The sequence below is a fragment of the Halyomorpha halys genome, unplaced genomic scaffold (assembly GCF_000696795.3).
Source record: "Halyomorpha halys isolate HHAL.00 unplaced genomic scaffold, Hhal_1.1 Scaffold270.1, whole genome shotgun sequence".
NCBI classification, from domain to species: Eukaryota; Metazoa; Arthropoda; class Insecta; order Hemiptera; family Pentatomidae; genus Halyomorpha; species Halyomorpha halys.
The window spans coordinates 859,989-868,513 of NW_027105226.1; the positions used below are offsets into that span (position 1 = coordinate 859,989).

General features: G+C 28.7%; 1 protein-coding gene across 5 annotated transcripts in view; it reads left to right on the forward strand.

Annotated features, from left to right (window-relative positions):
- The first annotated feature begins 434 nt into the window (after positions 1 to 434).
- The window catches only part of EndoA (endophilin-A), a 262,925-nt gene continuing 254,834 nt past the window's right edge, over positions 435 to 8,525 (forward strand). For 2 of the 5 annotated variants that reach the window (XM_014420464.2, XM_067049686.1), the window contains exon 1: positions 436 to 707. The gene's annotated coding sequence lies outside the window, so the exon portion shown is untranslated. Of the gene's footprint in view, positions 708 to 8,525 lie in introns of all 5 variants that reach the window. The other 3 variants (XM_067049691.1, XM_014420467.2, XM_014420466.2) reach the window with 3 other exon arrangements.

Consider the following 8,525-nt stretch of genomic DNA (forward strand, 5'->3'; position numbering starts at 1 on the left):
CTGTTTTTAATTTACTAATATCTCTTTTATTCATATCACTTATATATCTTTAATTGCATGCATATTAATTATTCAAAGTCCAGAAATATACATAACTATCTGTTGGATTTGTTTGAATTTCAGTCCTGATGATTAGGCTGAAATGTAAATTTAATAAAAACAATGAAACATGACTGAGTGTTGATTATTTTCTCCATAATAATTTGTAAACATTTATATGCTATGTTTACTGAAAAGTACTTGAGCTGAGCATTTATCATTATCATATTAATAATCAAACTATTTAAAAAAAGTGTCATAAGCTTAATGGACGATTTTAATTTGTTAAATTTATACTTACATGCATATACAAAACCGGTTTAGTGTTGGTTTTAGATGGCGGTACTAGATGGCAGCAGGAAGCACTCCCGCGTTATCCCCTCCCTCGCCTTTATCTCGTCAGCTGTGGACCCAATAATTTATTTTGAAATACACTCTAGCTCTTCTAACATCTGGGATGTGCGCGGGGTTTTTCTTTTGAGTTGGATTCTCTGCTCGTAACAAATTTTCAGTTGTGTGTCTATTTTTTTGTGATATTGTAAAGAATCTAGTCAAGTTCTGTGTGTAAACCTAAAGTCTTCACCTGTCAGGTTATAAATATTGTGGTGCATTGTTGATTTTAGTGCTCAAGAGCCTATAGACTGGATTATCATCGTTCTTCTTTGGTGGTGAGTGATTTTTTTATATGTTTTGTCGAACTGTAATAATTTTCTTGTAAGAGATCAGCAAGTTACTTATCAGAGAATCGTACCAGTATTGAAGATAATCATGTTTATCAAAGTGTCTTTTTATCAGTGTATTATCTTTGATAAATAGTTTTTAAAAAACAACACAACAAATCATAATTTTTTTTTTAATGTCTAATAATGATTTTTGACTAATAATTGTCACCAAGAGGCATTTGCCATTTGACAAACTGGCCTACAATTGTGGACTATTGACTTGAGATTGTTGCAAGAAACTCTTAACCTACCCAATTGGTTCAGCAATAGTCGTTGAAGGATTACTTAACCAAATCAATCGGTGCTTGGTACAGGCTGATGTATCCTGCATTCCACCACTCCTGTCTAATTTTAATTGTTGCCAGATGTGTTACGCCTATTCCTGATAACGAATTAGGGGAGATGTTTTGAGTTCAATGTTTATCAAGAAATGTAATAAACGTGAGTTCTTCAAAATTTTCAAGGTCAGGAAGATTGCCAATTTGCCCGGTGTTATTTGTGTATACAAATTACCTGATCAACTACTTAAATTTTCTTTTAATATCTGAAATTCTTGAATTATTTTCTCTTTCGTGGCAATTATCAATTAATAATCAACTAATAATCATTGATTACTTCATAATGTCCATTTTGAAGCGTTATTTGGTACATGCATAGATAGATATAAATATGTTCTTCTCACCTACTTATGTTTACTTTATACTAATTTTTCTGAGGTCTAAAAATTAAAATATAAATATACTTCTATATTAATTTGCAATGGAGAAAAAAAAAAAAAAGATTACATTTGTTATTTAATGTAAAGTGTTAATGACTTTTAAAGTTCATTGTGTTTATCTTTTCAATGAACTGCTTCAACTATTGATTTTTTAAAGTATTTTTTTGGATCTGAAATAGTTTATAGATTAAAGATAATAAAGGCTTCTAGATACTATCTTCACTTAAAAATTTAATCTAGATAATAAAAATTGGATTAAAGGTTTTTGATTAAGGTAAAAATATATTATAAAATATTTATGTATTCTGAAAAGTGTATTGAGTACGAAGTTTTGCATTAAGTCAGATTTTGTAAGCTCAAAGTCAATTAATAATGAAACATTCAATTAATAGTGTATCAGGAATAACTAGTTCTCTCCAGGCTTATCACTGGTATCTAGAAAACAATTTTATAATGACCAGGAAATGCAGTTATGAAATTATTATGTAACTCCAGGCATCCAGTATTTACCTCCATCTCTCCATCTGATGTAATAATTAGTTATGCTACGAAAGTTTTAGTTGAATTTGGTGATATGCACTAAATTATGTTTATTTATTTGTTTAATTTATGATAAAAATTTCGAAAAACTAATTTTTTTAAATTATTAAGTTACAGTTATTAGTTAAAAAGGGGTGTTTGAGTTTATTTCTTTTTGGGCTGTAATTCTGTTAATTTAATTTATTAATAATTATTAATTTAAAAAATAATAAAACAAATAATTCATTACTTCACATTTGTCATAATTTCGTAATTATTATTTTATTTTTGTTAGATCTGCCTTATTTTAAATTTATTTAAATTTAAAACGAATTTAAGTTTAAAACTGTTGAATATTTTAAATAAATTTGAAATGTTATAATAAGGTGACTACATCTTATGAATCTCTTCATTTCAGCTATATTTGATTTATGATTTTTGGTTTATAGTTATCGCTATATCTCTATATCTTATTAATAGAGACTTGTTTTGTTTGTCTATAGTTTTGTGCTGTAAAAATCTCAGAATCGTGCAGTAAAAATTCAAAATGTATATGAAACACATAATTAACTTTATTGTTTAATTTATAATATTAATAAATGAAAAGCTTGCCTAACCTTGTTTGAATTAAATTTAACTTAATAAATACTTTCTTCATTTATGCTTTAAAAAAAAAAAAAAAACTATTCCAAATTAAAAACCTAAAAATTTGTCTATGACTGAGGAACCTAATTGTATTAAATGGTTTTATATTCGTATAATAAATGCTGGAATTTAATTTTTATGGCTACCTCAATTTTAAATTATATAGTATTTAAATTTAGTGTGTTTACATAGAGTTTAACTATGTAAAAAGGAGTATTTTAAAATTTCTTCTGAGCGAAATTTCCTCTAAAATTTCACTTAGTATGTTTTTCTTCATAGCTTTTCAATCCTGTAATTACATATGAACATACCATTTAAAAAAAAAAGTATTGTGTCTATGAAGAAAAACTTTCATATTGATCAGACCAATTAATTTTTTGTTTCATTTGTATGTAAAATAATATATAATAATAATAATCATAGGAACCGCTATAATCCATGGTGGGTTGTGGGTTCAGTATTTTGTCAAGATCAGTTGAACCGTCAGATTTTTTCCCCAATTAAGGTTACCTATTTTATAGAGGCTGTGTGCTCCAGGAGGGCTCCTGATCCCACAGAGTTGACTGGTAACATTCATAGTAACAGAATAAATAACTATCGGCCATAGCCGGATTCAAACCCGTGTCCTTGGAGTTAGAAGCACTGAGCCACCGCTATTAAAAAAAAATATCCATAGGTAATATAATATATAAAATATTGTAATAAAATTAGTGACTTGAATGTCTTCCACTCCGAATTTCTGTCGAGATTTGGCGGGATTTGAAGTTAGGGAACTAAACATGCCAATTGCACGAAAATCCGGTTTCTACTTATTACTGTGCGACATTAGATACTTTTTTTAATCTTGTATTATTTTTTATTTATTATTTATGTTTTAAGACATCCAGGGACAAATCGCCATAGCCAAAATTAGCTATAGATAGATGAAACTGTAGCTAAAATTATCATGGATACGATATTTATTTCTTGTTCATTCATGAATAAAGGTCGTATACATCAGAGTTTTAGCTGTAGTTTTATCCATATCTAATTTTGGTCCATCTCTGTCTACCTTTATTCGAATTTGTGTTCGATAATAATAGCATAATCGATCGACTCCGTTAATCCGATTATGATGGCATTTTCAGTGATTGTTCGAGTTAGTACCTAGTTGGTCCCATTATATCGATTGTTTCAGATTCCATCTTACTTGCGTTTGTGCATGCGTTAAAGTATTTTCCTAAGTACAACAATATCTAGAATGAGATTCATCAGATTAGGCCCAAATTTGGTGAAAAGTTTGAGAATTGTGTTGACATGGTTTAGTATCAATTTTAGTTAATTACACCTTCTAATTCAGCTTACACATGAGCAAACGCACTTTTCTGGATACACTTATACTTCGAAAACATCTAGTGGAACATAGTTTAAGTTAGGGAATCTCTTATATCTCTTTTATTCATATCACTTATATATCTTTAATTGCATGCATATTACTTATTCAAAGTCCAGAAATATACATAACTATCTGTTGGATTTGTTTGAATTTCAGTCCTGATGATTAGACTGAAATGTAAATTTAATAAAAACAATGAAACATGACTGAGTGTTGACTATTTTCTCCATAATAATTTCTAAACATTTATATGCTATGAGCTGAACATTCATCATTATCATATTAATAAAAAACTTTATTTTTTTTTTGTAAATTATTTATTTTAAAAAAAAATCATTATGAAATACCCTACATATTATAAATATATTTTTTTAAACTAATTAATGATATATAATCTGTTAATAATTTTTTTTTTACAATTGTAAAAACGATTTTTTTTTCACTTCTGTATTCTGGAGACGGTGTGGAATTAATTAATCTAAGGCGAGGAAAAGCCAGGGGATTTGATTGATAGAGCGTTGTAGACACTCTGTAGGAGTGAAGTAAAAAAAGTTGTAGATGCTGGAAATTTTTAGAGATAAAATTCGAGAATTTTCGGAATAGTTCTTGAAAATTCGGACTTACGTTAGAGTTTTTTCACTAACTTTGTATTTTTCCATTTCAATTTTTTGTTTTTTTTATTTTGTTGTTGACTAAGTTTTATATCTGGCAGAGTTGGTTTTAAAAGATATTTTCATTTGGATAGTAAGAAGGCAGTCAATATGATGGGGAATCCGCGAAATTAAGTATTCAAGAAGCGGGGATGAGTCAAGATTTAAAAAATTAATGACCGTTTCATTTCTGCTTTAAGGCATAAGAATCACTTTTTGAACATTATATTAGAAAATTTAAAATCACTCTTCATGTTTAAATTTATTTAAAGTTTGTTTTTTTAATGTGGACCCATTGTGATAGTGGCTTATTTGGAAATTTAATGGTTGAGATATTTTAAACAATATTATATAAACTACGGATTCAGCAAGATATCTATTATGAATTTAGAGTTCCAAATTTGAGTTTTTTAAATAAGTGAAATATGGATATGTTATTGAAACGTTTAAATAAATGATTTCTGGTTTGATGACATGTAGCTTATAGATTATGTAATGGGTACTTATGATGTGTTAAATGTGAAAACTTTTAACATGCTAAATGTTATAAGTATAGGAATGTGAGCAGCCCAATTTAAAGTCCATGTGATATGTTAAGTGCAGAGGAACTCTTAAGGGATTTTCTGGGAAACTGTAATTTTTCCTTATAATTATAAAATAATAAAAACCTTCCTGAATTTCATTATTTTTATCCATTACTTTATTAGAGTTTTAAAAACGTCAAAAAAAAATTAAAAATAACACAAACCATATATAAACTGAGAGCAACTAACCTAACAGAACAACACAAAATGATACGGTGCTTTCGTGATATCATTCTCGATCTATCAGACCTATTAACAGATCTTCTACCATGTTAAATATTTTAACGTGCTCAATGAAGGAAATATTTCTCTATTTAACACAATTGTTTCCATTTAACATATTAAACTAAAGATGAGGAATACCCCTATAGTGTTGTTTTTGTTTACTTGAGTCAGAGATATCTTGAAGAACACTTCAGTTAAGATAATACAATGAATGTTTTTTCCTGAACGTTTTTAGCTCTGATGTTTGATCGAATCTCGATCTTACAAAATAAAATATAACTAATTTATAATAAAATCACCATCTTATTCTTTTCTTGTTATTTTCTAAGGTACAAACAGGTAACAGGTACATGCATATTCCTTGTATATCCGGGCTCTCTTTTTGTGAAATTTATTGCTATCACTTTTCTATATCGGATATCTAGTAAGGGGAAGTATTGCGATCGTGCTAAATTTCGAATTAACGTTTTCTACGGAAATAAACGTTTTTAGTCCAAAAGTATAACCAAGTCTCGCGAAATGGTCTCTGTGTGCATGTATACTACGACACAAGTGCAAGTGCCCAAACTGAAATTACGTGTTTTAGGCTCATATATCAGTGGGATGTGGCAATACTTTTTTGACAATATCAACTTTCGGAATGTGATACTTTATATAATCGATCAGTTCTTTACTCATTACTTAAATTAAATCTTTACCGCTACAAATCCTTAAGCGTCAGAGTGCACTACTTCGTAAGGAAGTACTGTTACTACACCGACGGTTGTGCAAGGTGGTTTGGTTAGAATCGCGCCAAATTTTAACCAATTAAGGCCAGCCGCTTCATTAAGTTGAGTGGACCCCGGAGGGCTCCCGAACCTACAGTGCTGACTCACCGCTACAATGAAACAAAAATAATTACGGCAGATAATTATTTTTTGAAAAGAAGTATAAATTCCCGATGTGAAAGCTGCTTCAGTAGTAATAGATTTAATCTAATGATAGTGAGAGATAACTGTTCTTCTTGACGGCTTACAACCAGCATTATTTTTTATGCTGTACTTTACAGCATTTTCACTAGCAGGTGCTGGCAGTTTATTAAGAAAAAACATTTTTTTAACCCCTATTATATGAATACTTTGAACATTTATGGTGATGCGTGATACAGATCATGATTTTTTTTTAAAACAAATTTAATTATTATTTTGTTATAAATACTAATAAATAAATATTAAAGATGTTTTAAAATAAATTATTTTGAATATTTTTAGGGATGGATATACCATTATTAACGATTCGTTAATCATTATGATAAAATTATAGTTTTCTTTTTTTTTTAATGGGAATCATTTTTAAATTATGAATTATCAATTAGAATGATTAAGGAAAATTATTCTTAGGACCTCATTAAATAAAAAAAAAATTAAGTTGTCGAGGTGGGTGTGTTATATCTTTATTTGAATTAATTATGTTAGGCACGCTTGACCAGAAGGCCTTGACAATGCTTGTTCAATATAGGTAATAGGTATTCAATATAGGTAATTGTAGGAGGCGAATAGATAGGATGAGACAGGCGGGTGCAAGTTCTCTAAGGATGGTAATCTCGTCCTACCGGGTACTATTCCTGTAGGTATGAAGGAACAAGCCCAGAGATTAGCTTGTCACCGGGTCATGCAGGAAGGTAACTTCGTTCTACTCCTAAGTTCGTACTGTTCCTGTAAATACGAAGGAGGTATGTAGGCCCGGCGGGTAGCCAGCCGCAGGGTTCTACGAAGGATAAAAAAGGTAGAGCAAGGGGGAGGTGTCCAACAGGGAAATAGCGTGAAATAAGACTCTTCATATAAAAAAATAATTTAGAAGAATATACTGAATGTCTTATTTGCTTTCCAAGAAGGTACTTGTTCAGCACCATCGCTGCGGTATGTATCTCAAAAGAGTACAAATAGTAATAAAACTATTTATTGTGATCATGTTAGCTCACAATAAATTGTTTAATTACTATTTGAGTTATTTTGACCTTCATCGGTTTATATATAACTTATAATCAATCTACGATATTCCTTTTTTTTTTTTTTTATAAACATCATTAGGTAACATATGAAATTTATGATGTATTAGACATTTTAAATTATAAAACATATTTAAAATATAAAACTAAAACGCTCTAAATTAAGACCTGTATTTCTAGAGATCATCCATCGGCTTCTGTCGGAGGACAAATATGGTATTTCAGCTCTTTTATGCAGCAAATTTTACTACCCACAAGCCGTTTTAATGGATTATTGAGTTTACAAGTTAATATTTATTAGAAATATTTTTATTTTGTTTTTGATAATTTCTTTTAAAATAACATGTTCGTAGAAAAATGATATACCATTGAAAATTTATTCATCAAACCTACTTGTTAAAATATAAATTGACAATGAGAGAATCGTTAAGGAAAATATTTGAAATTATATTATTTAACCTTGGAAACACGAAAATAGGGATAATTAAAAAGTAAGGCAATGTAGGTAAATAAACAATATCAATTTGAGAACAGTTAGTAGTAAAATATTTTATACACCTTAAAATGATATGTATATAAGCAACTTTTTCGAAAAAAATCGACCAACAGGAACTGCAACTTTATAGAATTGATTTTTCACATTTTTCGAATTTCTCGAAAACTGCTATTAATAATTAATTAATAAAATGTCAATTAATAATTAATTAGCCTTTAATATCAACTAGGTCTTACCTTAAATGATAAAGTCTGAAAGGGCTCAAATGACTAATATTTAGATATCTTCCTCTTAAGTACGTTTAATTTTGTTTATTAGAAAAAATAACAACTTCTTATCGTTAGCAACAAGCAATGGAATAAGTAATGGATAAATACAAAATGTTAAAAAAAACAAAAAAAAAAACTAAGAATGACTAAAGGAGAAAAAAAAATCATTTGTTAAACAATGGAAATTCTTGACAGAATTTATATTCGTAATTTCCACCTCAAGAAACCCTAAAATAGGTGTTAAAAATAACAAAACAATAATAACAACTTGTCAAAAATATAACTATTTATATTTA